Raw genomic sequence first — 19,660 nt, 5'->3', positions numbered from 1 at the left:
AAGAGAGAGCACAAATACTTAAGGAATATAATTTCCAATGAATATCTTGTCAGTATTCTCAGTTATCTGGTTGACATGGTCGTTTATCAATATCAGCTGAAGGATCTGGACAACGGGCCTGTTGATACAGAGAGAAAACGGAAATGTTTTTTTTTCCCCACCGGACTCGACGATGCTCCACTTGAATAGATAAGTGAGTGAAGCTTCCTGGGTGACGCAAACCTTCTTTTTTTTTTGCAAACATTTGCAGTTCTGAGAATTTCATGGGACGAATGGGGGTACATGTTGTTGTCAGCAATCACCACTGGGGATACATTAAGTCGTAGTGAATTGAGATCAACCAAATAATGCATTTTTGAGTTAACCTTCCATGTTGTGTTAGTCACGCTCATGTCACTCTCCAATTATTTCACACAGCCACTTTAGCCAGTGGGTGCAAGCGCCGCGGGAAATTGCAGCAAACTCACAGCGAGTGAATTAGATTGACTTATTTTGATACCCAACGGAAGTCCATTCACACGTTCATAGTATAGTGTACCTACTTTATACTTTGAAAACCACAAATATTTAGCTTTTCAGAGTTTCCTCACGTCAGATGTACACGTACAGTAGTGTACAATACATTGAGAACACCTTCTTAATATTGAGTTGCAACCCCCTTTTGCCCTCAGAACAGCCTCAATTCGTCGGGCCATGGACTCTACAAGGTGTCAAGTGTTCCAGAGGGACACTGGTCCATGATGACTCCAATGCTTCCCGCAGTTGTATCAAGTTGGCGGGATGTCCTTTGGGTGGTGAACCATTCCTGATACACACGGGAAACTGTTGAGCGTGGAAAACCCAGCAGTGTTGCAGTTCTTGACACAAACCTGTGTACCTGGCACCTCCTCATACCCCGTTCAAAGGCACTTAAATATTTTGTCTTGCACATTCCCCCTCTGAATGGCCCACATACACAATCCATGTCTCAATTGTGTCAAGGCCTCAAAATCCTTCTTTAACCGGTCTCCTCCTCTTCATCTACGCTGATTAAAGTGGATCATAGCTTTCACCTGGATTCACCTGGTCAGTCGATGTCAAGGAAAGAGCAGGTGTTCCTAATGTTTTGTACACTCAGTGTAGCATTCTATTATTGAATGATGTGTATAGCCAAAGGGGATAGATAGGGTTCAGTGGCTAACCTCTGCTTCAGAGGAGGGTGTTTACTGTAAGATGCAGATTAGGGATAACCAGAACCCTCAGATCCATTCAACGGGGCCGGGAATGGTGTGTGAGCCATTCGTCTTGGGTAACAAATTCATGATTTGAAATATCCTCACATTATGGTCAACTTTTTCAACCCATGACCTGTGCTGTACTTGAAAACATTCCCCGAATTTACAGGAGTTGACTTTCACCTTGCCCACGTAGTTTGCCCTAAGAGATGCAGCTAGGGATAGGCTAATGTGTGTGTGTGTGTGTGTGTGTGTGTGTGTGTGTGTGTGTGTGTGTGTGTGTGTGTGCGCGCGTGTGCGTATTCTTGCATGAAAGTGTGTGTGTGTGTGTGTGAGGAGATTACGAGAGCGGGGGCTCACAGGGCAGCTCTGTTCTGAATGGCCACCTTTGTGGTTCTCTCATGCTAGCTCCATTTCCCACAGGCCTCTTAGAGTTTACATCTCTCTGGTGACGGTGGGGTTGGAGCGGGAGGAGTGGGGAAAGCTCAGCTTTTCTTTCTGTTTTTGTGGCTCTGATTCTTCTTACTACATGTGTGGATTTGTCCCATTGCTGCAGGCACTCTGACAAGAGAAAAAAAAAAAAAATTGTTTCCTAAATGCTTCTAAAAACACGTGTGGGTTTTGCAACACACGTTGTTGTCAATTAGATTTATCCCAGAGTCAGTTCGAACTCTCCCACACTGCTTTTTCCCAGTTGTGTAAGATATGTCTGTACACAGTAACCTGGATGTATGTGAGGATTTTGTCAACATGCCCTTTTGTAAAGGGCTAAATTTCATATTTGGGAGGATGGTACATTTTGTGCCACACTGTTTATGTATGAAAAGTTGATAAACAGTTTTGTGAACCTTATCCTCTAGTGTAATTTGTTAGTGTTTACTATAGAGGTGGCCAATGTATTTTGTAAAGCAAGTGGCTGATAGCACAAATTCTGGCAGTTTCCCACTGGGCACAGACGTCAGTTCAACATCTAGCTTTGATTTGAATTTGGTTGAGTTGTCAACTAATGTGAATTCAACGTGAAATCAACCAAACATTTCACCCTGTCATTGGATTTAGGATAAAAGTTAGGTGACAAAAAATAGGAAATTCCTTTATGTTGATGACTTTTTGCAAATCCAATCAGTTGTCCACGTTAATCCGGCGTCATCACAATACATTTCTTTATTTAAATGATGTGGAAACAACATTGATTCAACCAGTTTTTACCCAGTGGGTTGTTTGGTTAGAATGTGGGTGTTCATTCAAAAAAAAAGAAGTAAAACTCCAATGATAATAAAAGGTAGGGTGGTTCAAGCCTGAGAACAACTGTGAAATCTTGAAGACATTGCCCAGATATTAGACGTGTGCAAATGTTTCATCCTAGTTTACGCACTGCAGCAAATATTTTTATGAATCGACCAAACTCCTTTATCGGGCAATGTTTGTTACCTTGGAGAAATAAAGTGGCAGCGGTTGGATGTGTGGAATGGTGAATGTGAGTGTTTTCAGATGTGTGTGTGTATGTGTGTGGACAAATGTGGCTTTAATATTTCAACGTGAAGCCCTTATTTAGAGATGGCAAACCTTTAACATGGGCTCCTGGACTTATGGTCCTTACATGGCAATCGGAATGACTTGGACGATGATACATTTATGAACTAATAGATACCAAATGTACATCCATTTGGCAGCAACCTTTCAAAGTCATGACAGTATGTGATGATGTATTGTTTCAAAAACAATTGTATCTTTGAGACTTCTCCAGCACAGGGAAACCACCTAGTTCATTGCGAAGCTAGCCTGGGTTGTGTAAGCCAGTGATGTAAGTCGAACACTGCCTAGCAAAGGCAATAATGCTTGGCTGGGCAGACGTATTGTTTGGACAGGAGTGTGTCACTGTATAAACTGAAACATGTCAAAGAGTCATTTAGCACTGTGCGCTCCTGCTGATCCGACTCCTTAGTAGCGGTCTGGGTCATGAAGTTTAGTGAGAAAACAGTGATTTTCGAAACAGGAGGGGCACTATCGGTGAAGCTCAGTTGTCTACTGCTGCCATTGCAAACCTGACAGCAAGTCATGGTTTTAGCTAACCCTCCTGTAAAATAACAGACCTACAGTGCATTCGGAAAGTATTCAGACCCCTTTACTTTTTTCCCCACATTTTGTTACGTTACAGCCTTGTTTTAAAATGGATGATATATATATACATATATATTTTTTTTTAAATCCAGCCATACACCATAATGACAAAGCGAAAACATGTAAAAAAGAAATGCTATGGGACTTGAAATTAAGCTCAGGTGCATCCTGTTTCCATTGATCATCCTTGAGATTCAATTGATTGGACGCGATTTGGAAAGACACACACCTGTCTATATAAGGTCTCACAGTTGACAGTGCATGTCAGAGCAAAAACCAAGCCATGAGATTGAAAGAATTGTCCGTAGAGCTCAGAGACAGGATTGTGTCGAGGCACTGATGTGGTGATGGGTACCAAAATAATATCTGCAGCATTGAATGTCCCCCAAGAACACAGTGGCCTCCATCATTCTTAAATGGAAGAAGTTTGGAACCACCAATACTTTTCCTACAGCCGGCCGCCCGGCCAAACTGAGAAATTGAGGGAGAAGGGCCTTGGTCAGGGAGGTGACCAAGAATCTATTGGTCTCTCTGACAGAGCTCTAGAGTTCCTCTGCGGAGATAGGAGAACCTTCCAGAAGGACAACCTTCTCCGCAGCACTCCACCAATCAGGCCTTTATACGGTAGAGTGGCCAGACGGAAGCCACTCCCCAGTAAAAGGCACATGACAGCCCTCTTGGAGTTTGCCAAACAGGCACGTAAAAGACTCTCTGGTCTGATGAAACCAAGTATGAACTCTTTGGTCTGAATGCCAAGCGTCACGTCTGGAGGAAACCTGGCACCATCCCTACGGGTGAAGCATGGTGATGTTTTTTCAGCGGCGGGGACTGGGAGACTAGTCAGGATCGAGGCAAAGGTGAACAGAGAAAAGTACAGAGAGATCCTTGATGAACCTGCTCCAGAGTGCTCAAGGCCTCAGACTGGGTCGAAGGTTCACCTGCCAGCAGGACAACGACCTAAAGTACACAGCCAAGACAATGCAGGAGTGGCCTTTGAATGTCTCCGAGTGGCCCAACCAGTGCCCGGACTCGAATCCGATTGAACATCTTTGGAGAGACCTGAAAATAGCTCTGTAGCAATGCTCCCCATCCAACCTGACAGAGCTTGATAGGATCTGCAGAGAAGAATGGTAGAAACTCTCCAAATGCATGTGTGCCAAGCCTGTAGCGTCATACCCAAGAAGACTCAATGCTGTAATCGCTGCCAAACGTGCTTCAACCAAGTACTGAGTAAAGGGTCTGAATACTTATGTAAATGGGACATTTAAGATATTTTTAATACATTTACAGACAATCTAAAAAACTGTTTTTGCTTTGTAATTATGGGGGTATTGTGTGTAGTTTGATGAGGGACAAAAACAATTGAATTTCTTTTATGTGTAAAAAGTCAAGGGGTCTGAATACTTTCCGAATGCTCATTATGTCACAGGTTGTGACAGCGCTTGTGCGTGCGCAACCAGTCTATTATTTGCTTTGCAATGTGTTCAATGGGTGTATGCAATGCTGGGTATCCAGGCAACTGTACAAAATATTGAGCGTGATCATGGATATTGATATACTATCATGTCGGTTGACATCTTTCTCTGTTTTCTTTTCCTCCGAAAGATGATTTTACCATCTTTGTCTCGAGTCCCTCACTAAGTATTGCCATTAACCATGTATTCTCATGTATTATTGAACCAGAATGGACAATTACCATGGAACATCTTTGTAGAGGGAACAGCCTTCAGACCTGTGATCATTGTCTCCCCGTACCTAATATAGGATTGTCTGCCCCATGGGACAAACATCTTAATTTAACAAGATCTTTAGTAACTCTTGAAAAAAGGGAGCCAATAGCTAATTCAATTAGTATTGAGGGATGTCGTCGTGTCGTGGCAAATTTGCTGTGTGACACGCAAGTAGGCCAAGACTTAAACTGAGTAATTATGTGTTCGCTAACGATAGACATTTCATAAATATCACATAATCACAGTGCAAGAGGTACAAAACAGGAGTGCTGAATAACAAGCTGGAAGCTTAACTTGACTGTCCCACATTTTTAACAATAACCTACACTACACAAAACAGCCAGTGATTATCTTTAATAGTTTATGATGTGTACGGTCTATACTAACAATGGTTTTGTCCTGGTGATTTCTGCATTGAGAACCGAGATACCCAAGTCTATTAATTCCAGGTAAATCCCCCTAACACTCCAACCCCTGTGTGTGTGTCGGGAACATTGTTTTTGGGCTACACCGTTTCCTGTAATCACTTCCTTCAAAAGGTTCCCCTCTCACTGCCAGCTAACAGTTCTCTGGCCTCTAAAGTAACCTTGTGCCCTTCGGAACACCACTTTGTCCGATGAATATCTGAATCAGAGATGGATAGTCTCATTGACAGTTGGTGCGATTGAGGGGTTTTGAGCAATATCTTGTCCTCAGGCTTGAGCTCAGGTTACCGTAACCAGCTTAGTAAAGAATATATTCCCACTTAACCATTTGAGTGATTACCCGAGGGGTTATCTTAAAATAATATTTTGTCAGAATAAAGAAGTTGCTACAAGAACGCGCTGCAACATCGTCTCGTGTTGAGGTGACTCATTTGTGAAAAGTGCGTGGCACATCTGTTTCTGTTAGTTTCTATAGAATTACAAACCATATTGTGAAATGGGTAAACCATCCATCGAAGCAAGCCCATCCTTTGCCCCTTTTCACTCCTTCCTCTGATTATTTTCCTTGTTCCTGCTGGTTCAAAAGGAGGAGCTTGTCTCCCCAGCAGACCAAAGCATGTCTGTTCCCCTGCTGCACCCTACAGCTCTCCCTCCGTCACCCCCGGTCTGTAGAATGCGTCATTCAGCTTCACACCCAACACAACTCCCATCCTCGCCCCCTGCCAGCTCTACTAGACTGCACTTGATTCCCAGAATGGGTATGAGACTGAGAATATGAAAACCCCCCAAAAACACGAGGATGCATGTATTGTGGTGTAGCAGTGTTATTACAAAACATTAGGAACACCTGCTCTTTCCGTGACATAGACTGACCAGATGAATCCAGGCGAAAGCTAGGATCCATTATTGATGTCATTAGTTAAATCCACTTCAATCAGTGTAGATGAAGAGGATGAAACAGGTTAAAGAAGGATTTTTAAACCTTGAGACACTTGAGACATGGATTGTGTATATGTGCCATTCAGAGGGTGAAAGGTCAGGACAAAACATTTCAGTGCCTTTGAACGGGTTATGGTAGTAGGTGCCAGGCGCACCGGTTTGTGTCAAGAACTGCAGCGCTCCTGGGTTTTCCACGCTCAAAAGTTTACCGTCTGTATCAAAAAAATGGTCCACCACCCCAAAGGACATCCAGCCAACTTGACGCAGCTGTGGGAAGCAGTGGAGTCAACATGGGCCAGCATCCCTGTGTAAATGCTTTTCGACACCTTGTAGAGTCCAGTGAATTCCCCGACATATTGAGGCTGTTCTGGGGGCAAAAGTGGGTGCAACTCAATACTAGGAAGGCGTTCTTAGTTGTTTGTCCTCTTTGCTTAAGGTTCTAGGCATCTTGACTGGATGAGGGCAACAACAAAAAAAATCATATCTGTTCAACTCTCTTCACAAACGAGCATCATTGGTCATGTCAGTCTTCTCCCTGGCAATAATAGATTTTTCTCATATCTATTGCCCTATGTGTTGCCCAGTCATGTCCTCCAGTATTACCATAGAAAATGAAACTCTTTCACAAAAACAGCTCAATCGTTGTCCCCTGTACTCAGGTCGGCCCACATCAGCAGAGTAACCAAACTCTTCCGTGGACACACAACGGGCAGTATCAGTTCGACTCGCAATGTCTGGGAGAGGTTCACATACTGCCAGAACCAATGTTGACGCTAAAAGTGTATCTTGTACTTATCAACACTTGGCAACCCTCACGGTCTCCATGTAAACTTGTTTTACTTTCCTAAGGCTAATGTGGAAGATTGTATCTGTCTGCCTGAATGGCTGCAGGGCAATAGCATTCCAAAATGTGTTACCGTTGTCTTCCTGTTATTTTAACAGGTTGAAACATCGAAACCGTTTCTTTGCAGACACTTTTTTGCCTGAAACTATTTCCCAATATTTTTGTTACATTTTATATAACCTTTATTTAATGAGGCAAGTCAGTTTAGAACAAATTCAATGACGGCCTACCCCGACCAAACCCTAACGACGCTGGGCCAACCGTGCGCCGCCCTATGGGACTCCCAATCATGTCCGTTTGTGATACAGCCCAGGATCGAACCAGGGTCTTTAGTGATGCCAGGGCTTCTGCAAGTAAGCATTTCACGGTAAGGTCTAGACTTATTGTATTCATCGCATGTGACAAATAAAGTTTGATTTGATTTGAAGTAAAAAGCCCAGACTTGATTATTACATTATACTGAGAATAAGCTCTATCTTAGTTCAACATTTACGACAAAAACCACAGCTTATTGAGCAAATCATAAACAGCACGTCAGCATGAGTATCAGTTCCCCTTTTATGGTCGTCAGTAACTACCAGCCGTAGGTTAATCAAGTCTGAAGTTGTCAACAAACACTCACTAAGCTCTGAGGGCTGCATATTTTGGACCCTAGTCCAGTCTGACCGGCAGCTCTGCCAATAAGGTAATATGTAGACCTTCATCGACTATGAATGGTCCTAATAGGCTTTTCAGTAGACTCTATCATAAAGCCCAACTGAGGGAGAAAAGTGAGGGTTACGTTGTGAGTGCACAGGTGTCCCATTCCCCAGGAGGATAAGAGTTGCTGGGAGTTGGTGCTCAACTTTTGAAGTGGCCGCTGATACTCTTGAGACTAGGCTCGGCAAATAATGAGCCTTGAAGATGGCAATTTAGTCTCAGCCACTTTCAAAACACACAAGGGCAGCTATTCTTCCACGGAACAGTTCCAATGTTTCCACTGGGTCCTTGACAATCTGTTTAATCAACCAGAGAAATGTAAAATGATACATTCTTGAAGTCCAGAGAGATGTTAAGAAATGGTGGATGGAGAGGAAGTTTACTGGAAACAGATGTCTAACGTTGAGTTTTGACATTCCCGGGTATGTTTCCATTGTTCTTCCATCCTTTTTTTTTTTGTTCTAGCTTCGTTTTTCCCATGATGGATTATTTTCACTGAGAGAGGAAATCATTTTTGCTGTCCTCTGCAGTCGAGTTACCACAGTATGCCTGGGGAGGTCTGCCAGTAATATACCATTCAAAGCGCACTATTACATACCACCCTAACAGAATTCGCACACCTGTTCAAATACCCAGCCTGTCCACAAAAGGAGAATTGTCCGCTATCAGTGGTGGAAAAAGTACTCAATTGTCATACTTGAGTAAAAGTGTAGATACCTTAATAGAAAGTTTACTCAAGTAAAAGTGGAAGTCACCCAGTAAAATACTACTTGAGTAAAAGTCTAAAAGTATTTGGTTCTAAATATACTTCAGTATCAAAAGTAAAAGTACAAATCATTTCAAATTACTTATATTAATTTAAGCAAAGTAGACGGAACCGTTTTCCTGTTTTAAAAATGTACGGATAGCCAGGGGCAAACCTCAACACTCAGACATCATTTACAAAAGATGCATTTGTGTTTAGTAAGTCAGCCAGATCAGAGGCAGTAGGGATGACCAGAAGATGTTCTCTTGATAAGTGTGTGAATAGGACAATTTTCCTGTCCTGTTAAGCATTCAAAATGTAACAAGTACTTTTGGATGTCATGGAAAATGTAGGGAGTAAAAGTATGTCATTTTCTTTAGGAATATAGTGAAGTAAAAGTGTCCCAAAAATGTAAATAGTAAGGGAAGTACAGATAACCCCCCCAAAAAAACTGCTTAAGTAGTACGCACTTTAAAGTGTTTTTACTCAAGTACTTTACACCACTGTCCGCTACCATGTAATTGCAATGTCATGTGCTGTATTTCCAAACACTAACCAGTGCTTATTTTAGACCTAACAAAAACACAGAATTGTAATGACCTATTTGAAGTATTACCATCTGTGCTATGCTAAGACAGTTCCTCTCTTGTATGCAAAACTGCATTCTCAGCTATACCTATAAAGTAAATGCATGACTGTCATTGCTGCTTTGTGATCTCAATGTAGTGCACATTTTTTTGAAGGGGGGCTATATGTATTTTGGGGGAATCGTCACGAACAAGAATGAATGGTTGCCAGTTTCGTTAAATTGACATGACAATAGAAACATCATAAAGCTGCAATGAAAGCTTCAGACGCACATTACTATTGAGTCTATGCCATCTGATTGTCAAGCTTCATTAGAGGTCCATTCCCACCCACAGGATTCCCATAGTCCATAATAAGGTAAACCTATTTGCTGTTGTTATGCTTGACTCTTATTGTGCAACCAACACCTGCAAACGTGCATGGCTTTGTCAAGGCATTTCTTAACTGTGTGGAGTCAAATTCCCTCAGGACACCATTGTGTACGTGCTATTTCAGTGGATGCTTATTGTGCGAGTGGAAAGAACTCTGGGACAATACTTGAAGGGTTCCCGGTGCAAGATATCTGAGGTCAAGTTGAAAATGGAGCCAGAAATGTGATTTTATTGTGTTTGCCTTTTTTGATATGCACGTCGTAATGACCACCCAGGGCTAGGGTTTCACAAAGGAACATCAAACAGGAACGCCGGTCTGAACTTCTGCAGGTTTTAAACACACGGTTTGTGAAAGATGTCTTTTTTTAAAACTGGAGATGTGAAACAGGCTGACAGGGTATTTATTTTGCAGAAGAGAGTGACACAAGGTATGCCGTGTGCAGATCATCAGCCAATGGCAGGGTTCAAAAGGAGATGGCCTCACTATGTGAGAGCATTGCTTTGGGGTTGATGTCTGTTTCCCTTTTTTGAGTCCATTTAGACCCTTGTTTCACTTCATTTTACATGCTCAATAGTAAAAGCACAAGACAAAGAAACATAGCTTGGGAGATGGTATGTCACAGTGGTGAATTATTAAAATATATTTTTACTCCCGTAAGATACGTATATATTTTTCTAGGGTTAACCATCATTTGATTTTCGGTGACCAAGGGCGTCCTCCAAAGAGCACTACTTATTTCCACCCTAGAAAGCTAAAGTGTGTTTTATTGAAAGGCATGCCAGAGACTGTGAGGACAAAAATGGCAAACTTCTAAACAGGTTTAGAGTCATCACATTGAATGTAGCTGCAGAGCAGAGAATGAGCTGCTTTAGTTTTGCTTGTACTAAAGTGAGTAGAGTAGAGGGAAATAACTGTCCTCTGACGTCAACGCCCATGAGTGGAAGTGATCTCCTTTTATAGCCACGTTTTCGCTCTCTCTGCATTCCGTACAGGAGCAGTGGAGAGGGCCGTGACGCACACATAGGGAGAAAGAGAGAAGTTGGCACATGCCGGTCCGTGAGGGAAGAAAAAAATCCCCCCTCCCAAAAGCTTTTACTTTCACTCGACAGGCTCAATCAACTCAAAGCTCCTTATCTTTGAGGAAATGTAAGACACGTTTTTACTTTAGAATGGACTGAGGTCACACTAAGACTTGGCAAGGAAGACGCCTTCGGACTACTACTGAATCTGTTCAGCATTGTCAAAACGTGACGCATTGCACTTACACCGTGAAGAAGATTTGGTATTTAGTAGAAAGCACAGAATGTTAAATACATAAATACATATTCTGTTTTCTTCTGATTGAACATTTCCTTCCCCCCTTGGCACAGAATGACACCAAATCACATGCCCCAGTATTATATTGTTAGGGATATGTCGAAATTTTTTGAAGGGGAGGGTTGTCCAAAATAAGGGAGGGTTGTCAAACTTTTTTTTTTTTTTTTGCTTTGGGGAGGGTTGTGTGCTTTTTTAAATTTGGCACAGGGGACTGTAGTGTGTTTTTTCCCTGGTTTACATTCACTCATCTGCTGGTATTTTCCCCATAAACAATGGCTTGACTTACCTTTGATGTTACCCTAATACATTTCGAAAAGATTGTGAAGGTTTGGTATGGTGTGGCTATTATTACGTTTTTGCTACTGTAGGCCTTTGATATGAAGGAAGCGCTCCAACTTACTCCAACAGCTGGAGGTGAGTTGAGGAAGACTGTTCCTCCTATAATCGAACAATATAATCTTTATAAAAAAAATGTTCTGGTCATCTATATCTGCATAGTAGATGCAGTAGCCATCTGACATAAAGAAATGCATATCGGTGTCGTAGCATGCCACTGGCATATCTCTCGCTCTCTCACTCTCTCTGGGGTTAGGCCTAAGCTTCTCTTCCTTTTATATAGACTATATATTTATTAAAATATGAATATCACACAGTGGACACCGAAGGCTATAGGCCTATGCATGCAGTGCCTTGATGCATTTAGTGCTCAAATATCTGACAGCTGAGCTGAGAGGTGGACAATTATTGTTTCAAGAAAGTTGCCTGAAAAGCAATAAAAGAAATTGGCTATAAGGTTTTGTATAACCTGCACATCGAAACACAAGGAATGGTGTTTTTCAGTTGATTTATTCTTGCTCACAGATACAACTGAAGAAATGTAGAATTTACATAAATATGAATGGCAAAACACTAATTAAAACACACAAAATGTGATATACAGCGCATTCGGAAAGTATTCAGACACCTTCCCGTTTTCCACATTTTGTTACGTTACAGCCTTTTTTCCTACAAAATATTTACTAATTATAAAACCAAAAACCAACAGAAACCCCTTATTTACATAAGTATTCAGACCCTTTGCTGTGAGACTCGAAATTAAGGTTTCCTTTGATCATTTTTGAGATGGTCCTATAATTTGAATGGAGTCCACCTGTGGTAAATTCAATTTATTGGACATGATTTGGAGAGGCACACACCTGTCTATAAAAGTCCCACAGTTGACAGTGCATGTCAGAGCAAAACCCAAGCCATGAGGTCAAAGGAATTGTCCAAAAGGCACTTAAAGGACACTCAGACAATGAGAAACATGATTCTCTGGTCTGATGAAACAAAGAATGAACTCTTTGGCCTGAATGCCAAACATCACGTCTGGAGGAAACCGGGCACCATCCCTACGGGGAAGCATGGTGGTGGCAGCATCATGCTGTGGGGATGTTTTTCAGTGGCAGGGACTGGGAGACTAGTCAGGATCGAGGGACAGATGAACAGAGCAAAGTACAGAGAGATCCGGACTTGAATCCGTTTAAACATCTCTAGAGAGAAATTAAAATAGCTGTACAGCGACGCTCCCCATCCAACCTGACAGTGCTTGAGAGGATCTGCAGAGAAGAATGGGAGAAACTCCCCAAATACAGGTGTGCCATGCTTGTAGTGTCATACGCAAGAAGGATTGAGGCTGTAATTAAATCAAATCAAATTGTATTTGTCACATACGCTGAGTACAACAGGTGAAGACCTTACTGTGAAATGCTTACTTTCAAGCCCTAAACCAACAATGCAGTTCAAGAAATAGAGTTAAGAAAATATTTACTAAATAAACTGAAGTAAAAAATAAATGAACAACAACGAGGCTATATACAAGGGTTACCGGTATCGAGTCATAGACCGGAGGTACCAGTTAGTCGAGGTCATTTGTACATGTAGCTATGGGTAAAGTGACTATGTATAGATAACAAACAGCGAGTGGGGGGGGGGGTCAATGTAAATAGTCTGGGTGGCCATTTGATTAATTGTTCAGCAGTCTTATGGCTTGGGGGTTGAAGCTGTTATAGGGAGCCTTTTGGACCTAGATTTGGCGCTCCGGTACTGCTTGCCGTGCGGTAGCATAGAGAGCAGTCTGTGACTTGGGTGACTGGAGTCTTTGACAGTCGCCAAGTATATAGGTCCTGGATGGCAGGAAGCTTGGCCCCAGCGATGTACTGGGCCGTACGCACTTCCCTCTGTAACGCCTTACGGTCGGATGCCAAGCTGTTGCTCTACAGAGGATAGTGCCAAAGGCCTGAATACTTTCAGAATGGACTTTAAATAGAATACAAAAACATTACAGGATATTTTTCATGGTGGAAATTGAAATGTTAAAATGTGATTGTAAAAAATGAAATGTTTGCGAAAACCATTTAAGAGCTAGAGTTATTATACAGTGTCACACCCTGACCTTAGAGAGCCTGTTTATTTCTCTATTTGGTTAGGTCAGGGTGTGATTTGGGTGGGCATTCTAGTTTTCTATTTCTTTGTTGGCCGGGTATTGTTCCCAATCAGAGGCAGCTAGCTGTCTATCGTTGTCTCTGATTGGGAATCATACTTAGACAGCCTATTAGTTGCTGTATTTGCCCTGCAGAACTTTATGTTTGTTGATTTTTTGTTGTTTTTTGGTGTTCATCTAAAATAAAGAAAGATGTACACTTTCCACGCCGCGCTTTTCATTCCGACGACGGACGTAACATACAGTCTGACAGCAGCGGGTAGATTGGCATTTCGTACGGGCGGTTATAGAGGACAGGTCGTGGGTGTTTCTCAGGAGCCTGGTGGTGCAGTTACCTCTTTTTGGAGGGTTGCAGGTCGCTCAGTGGATGGTCAAGGGTGTGCATGTCCTTCACCGGGCGCACCGCAGACTGCTCTCGCCTGCTCTGCAGTGGCGGGGGCCGTGGTTGGGCTGCTCCACCTCTAGGGATGAGCCTCAACGAGAAGGACGAGAAGCGAGAAGGATCGGAGGACCAAAACGCAGCGTGGTAAGTGTCCATACTGTTTATTTTAAAACATAAACTGAACACTACGAAATACAAAACAATAAACGTGAAATGAACGAAACAGTCCCGTGTGGCGACAAACACCCACATCCCAAAACTGAAACCCAGGCTACCTAAGTATGATTCTCAATCAGGGACAACAATTGACAGCTGCCTCTGATTGAGAACCATACTGCTCACCCCAACTCACGCCCTGACCATACTAAACCAAAGACAAAAGCAAAAAGCAAAGGAACTAAGGTCAGAACGTGACACACAATGAAAATAAGTCCCTGAATGTATTGCGCAATCTTGGTCACTTAAGAAAATCTTTATGTATTTATGTATTTGTTTTTACTGACAAATAAAATCAATCAAACAATCAATCTATGAACGTAAAGAGACGTCCGTCACAAAAGGCCAAAAAGTTGAATGACATTCGGAGATTGTCAAGCCAAGCCTTCGATACTGAAAAAGCCTACAAGGTAGGGAGGGATGTCACGATCGTCGTATGAAGCAGACCAAAGCGCAGCGTGGTGGGAGTGCATTATTTTATTGAATGGCGAAAAACACGATGTAAACTGAACAAGCTAACAAAACAACAAACGAACGTGACTGCTAATGAAACATAGTGCTAACATGCATCTAGACATAGACAAACTAGACACACAACATAGAACGCTCACCCAGCTCACGTCTTGACCAATACTAAAACAAGGAAAACACAAAATAACTATGGTCAGAACGTGACAAGGGATGTGTTTTCTGTTTGTCAAAATTGACATAGTCTTTTTTTATTGTGGTGTTGAAAATGCAAACCATGATTTTGAAGTGCCCGAAGGCGGTATTCTTTGTTTATTGGTTGTGTTGGTGCATTGGCATTGAAACCTGTTGGTGGAAAATTCCTTTCATATATTTTACACAATTATAAATATGGCATCAAAATGTTGAAAGTCTGATTTCCCCCCTAGCTGATCATTGTCTGCCAGCTGGCTCTGATCATAGTGTAATGAGACAGGCAGGGAGAGTGAGCTCATCGGTGGTGGTCGGGGAACCTTCTGGCCCATACCCCTGCATGGTATCAACAGTGCCACAATGGCATGTTGAAGTGGCAAAGTCGATATCCATATTTATAAACACAGGGTTGCTACAGTTGTTGTTTTTGGTGGTAAACATTATTTTTAGTTAATTCTATGATGGGGGAGGGTGTTCAATTTATTTTACAGACAAAGGGAGGGTCATGCAGATTTTTTTTTTAACGTTGGCAATCTGTCCCGTACAATAGCCTGTATCCCATGGCCTGACTTCCCGCATAACACCCAGTGAATGAAGTCAACACACCACAAAGTCCAAAGTCTTCAATGGAGCTCCCTCAGATTAACTTGATTCATAAAGCCAAACACATTTAAAGCCCATTTCCTAACTCTCTGATTTTTTTAGTCAATTTCCCCCATTGTTCAGGTATTTGTTTAGCTTAAACACTTGGCTCAAAGATGTGCCAACTGCCTATACACACACCTGCCAAAATACACGTTCATATAAAGTACCTTTGATTTGCCTTGGGTGAAGTTTTATAGACAGCCCTGAATGATTATAATAGCATAGGGAGTGCACCGTTCAACCTTGAACGTGCCTGACTCCAAATACAAAACTGTAGCAGTGCTTAATAAATGTGACTGTTGCAATAACTTCTCCATAGCTCATATTGCTGTGCCCACATGCTCCACATTAGATAGGTAGGAATTCTCCCTCTGTGTTGTTCTTGGCAAGGAGGAGTCTTGATAGGATTTGACACTGACTTGCATCGGCAGAATAAAAACCAGACTTGTTTCCATGACGCTGAGCACGCCTGTTTCAAGAGGCTTTTGCAATTAATCTTCTCTTGCCTCAGTAACTTGTGCAAATAGACCAGTTCTACCTTTGAACTGCTGCTCTAGCAACCACCTTTCAGCAAACGTTGATAGAGAGTGGTTCAAACTGACTGCTTTCAAACGGTTCACATTGCGGTGCTCCTGAATGAACTTTCCTAGTGTTTGTAAAGAAAGTTTGCCTGTTCGTGTTTGTTACTGTACGTAGAAGGATGTGTTTTAGGGATGTCTTTTTTTTTAAATGGAAAAACAGTAGATACCTTGTTCAAAACATTGCTTTTAGTCATACTTTAGTCATACGTGTTTTTCGATGCCCTGTCTGCCAAACAAAACCATGTCCACACTAGCAAATGTATTATTCAAATGATTTTTTGGTTTTGTAAGGCTTCACTGTTTCCTAATAGTAGACTGTCTATTAGACCTACTATTTCCTGTTTGCTTGTGGGGGTGGGTCTTGACGGTCCACAATGACGCTGATGGAGTAATGTATTTTGTTTATATTTTTATCTCTTTCTAGTGGTTAAACATTGATGTTGGGAGGGGTTTTGGCCTCTGATTATGGATCTGCTTGTCTGCACTAAGACAACCTTGCCAGGGCACAGGTAAAACCCACTCTGCCAGAGGAAACCTTATGCTTAAAATAAGACTTTTCTGATCCCATTGTCCTTCCTCTGTCCACATTAGGAGGTTCTGTAAGAACAGTTATTCTTTTGGGTTTAGGCCACAAGACAAAGTGAGTTATTGCAGACCCCTAGAGGTCTCTAAAGGCATTGCAAGAAGGAATGGGGGTTAGGATCAGTTTGCCATGCTAATAAATCATCATACTGTCAGTCCAGAATAGATAGCCCCAGAGCTTGCCAGCTTGTAGTCCATAAAAATTGAAATGAGTCACGACTGGTTCGTTCAGCCATTCCTATGGGGAAAGAATAGGGTTTTGTCATAAACCCCGAAAATGAGGTCTGAGGTAAACACAGGCTTAGGATCCCGTCTTCTAAGTTTGTTCTATCAGATAATATCAGTCAGTTAACATGGCCTTTATAAATTATGAAGCCTTTATGTGCTTTAGATGCTTGATTTGAATACAGAAATCCTTCAAAGTTCCCCAAAAGTTAAGTTCGCTGATGAAGATTATCTCATAGAACAAAATGTAATAAATCTCCTAGGCCTGTGTTAACTACAGACGTTATTTTTGGCGTTTATCCCCCCAAAAAACATTCATTTCCCCATAGGCTTTGGCCATCGAGCCATGTTGGAGTTAGTGCCTACAAAAAGACAGCATTAGTAACGCTCACTATAATATTACTTTATCAGTTATTCTGGATACAAAAAAAAAAAAAAAAATCTGTACTAAGGTATAACTGTTGAGACTTGGAATCAGATCGGAGTAGAGCATTTGGGATTCATTTGTGACTCACCATGTGACCATTTCTACAGAACTGGGTCCATTACACAAGGTGTGATGGAGTTTATCATAGACAGTAAATATATCCTTCTTGGCAGGAATCTACAAAACATATATAAACTAGCATAATGCTCACATTAATCATTGATCAAAATGCCAACTAAAGATAGGGATTTCACTATCCATTCCAAAAGATAAAAGGCAAAAATAAACTAAAGAAACACACTATATGCGGCATTACACTGTTGCGGTCCAAACCGCAATGCATGGTCCACCAGCTGTCTATGTTTGCAGTGTGAGGCCATGCCAAACCTAGAGAAAACACACTGCCCGTTTTGTGCTCTGTGTTGGTCATTTGATTTTACTGGACGGCCTCTGTTGTTATGGCAACGCATCCTGTGTCTGTACTGACTTAAAGGACAAGAGAAACTAAATGGACTGTGAATTGATTTCTTTATTGATGTGACTGATGGCCTGCAATCACAGTTACCCTATGGTAGGTGTTTTTGTGTAACGGCATGGTCTTCCTAGGGGTGTTGTGAGGGGGTCCTCTGGTCTTGCATTCTAAGGTCTTGGTTGAAATACAGACTAAATGTAATGGCAAGATCATCTGTATTGACAGAAAGATGTTCTATTCTTCAGATCAAACTTGAACTTCCTCCTTGTCAACTGACACCTCAACTACCCATCTTGAGGAAGAACAGAAGAGGAAAGGGGAAGTGGGAAAGGCAACAAATGAATAGATGGTGTGAATTTGTCATATCCTTTACCTCACTTGTAGCTGTCACAATTAGATACGCTGCGGTTTCAACAAAGCTGTTTATCTCGTGCATCAACCACTGAGTGGGGGTCACTTTCCTTAAGCTAGAAGTGAAAACCACTCTAGCAGCACCATGCAAGATTACATTACCTTAACAAATAACAATAGCTTTTGCTCTCATTCTATAGTATGCGGGCAATGTATGTCTATGTGGACAAATTGTTGCAGCTATTGATCTGTCTGTATTGGTGACCTGTTCAAAGGTTGTGTTTTCCCTACAGATGGATTAGGGCTATGTACGTACATGCATAGATAACTGATCTCAGGACAGGTTTATCTGGAAGTGTTAGCCTTTAGCACTGTTTCTTCACTGCTGATTGCATTGACAGTGAGAAGATAGCATATCCAATCCATAGGCGTAGCCTGATTTGTATTAGTAGGCTATTCCCAGCCACCTCTCATTGAGAGTAAATGGCAAACTGAAAAGCATATGAACTTGGTAGCATATAGGGTTACAAAGCTACTGGTAAATTTACCAAAGTTAACGTAATATTCAGTAATTTTAGTAATTAACAGAAAATGATGGCAATCCAGCATAACTTTATTATATCTGTGTGTACATATTGTCCATGAGTTTCTAGTTGATAGACCATATGGTTCAAGTGAAAATAGCCTAAATAATGGAAAAATAATCTAATTAACAAGGGCTTCATTTTCAATTAACTCTGCAACTCTTCCAACTATTGACTTTTTTCACAACTGCCACCAGTTTGATGCCAAAGCATTGACACCTACATATTGACGTAGTAAAATAAATGTTTGTAATTTTTTTAAAAATTATAATTAAAAAGGGTATATCATGCTGAATCTCTCATATTAATCACCAATGGTATTCAAGTTGATTGTTTAGATTTAGCATAATGTTTTACAGCTTTGCCATTATTTTTCACATTTTAAAATCATCTCATTCAATTATTTCACATATTTTACATGCAATAAGGCCGCACAGAGGGCCAGAGATTATTACAGACACGTGGAAATCTGAAAATCTCAAAAGGGCCACCAGATATCTTTTGATAGATTACATAAAATCCTTGAAAGATAAAGAAATTCTAAAGTTTCCAGTAATATACCCAACCTTTTTAACTCTAGTAGCACGTCTGCATTCAGGTTTGCTTTTTGACCCCTTCCTTATTCTTGGAGAAGGAATTTCAGATGATCCCATCAGAAATGTGCAGCGTATAGACTTTTGAAGGCCTTACTGGATTGAGGAAAAGTAGGCTATTGAAGTAGTGAGGTTGACTTAACACTATAAACCTCACATTTCAAATACAATGTTTAAGGAAGTGTTTGCATTGCTTTTTGTGTCCATCCTGTGTCCATACATTAAAAACGTCTCAATAAAACCTCGTCAGCTATCCTTACACGAAGGGACAAATTGCAAAGGGAGATTTCTGGAGTTCACTTGTAATACAAGGCCTTTCTGATGCAATCCAGTCACATCTGACATCATAAAAATGGATACCCATTTGGGGATAAGAATGGCAAGTATTGGTGCACACTCAAGTGTATACAGAGCAGAGGAAAGACGGGTAACCGTGGCAACCTTGCCAGTGAGTAAACACAAGGGT

Source organism: Oncorhynchus tshawytscha, linkage group LG14 (genome assembly GCF_018296145.1).
Source record: "Oncorhynchus tshawytscha isolate Ot180627B linkage group LG14, Otsh_v2.0, whole genome shotgun sequence".
NCBI classification, from domain to species: domain Eukaryota; kingdom Metazoa; phylum Chordata; class Actinopteri; order Salmoniformes; family Salmonidae; genus Oncorhynchus; species Oncorhynchus tshawytscha.
Note: the sequence above shows the minus strand (reverse complement) of the source record.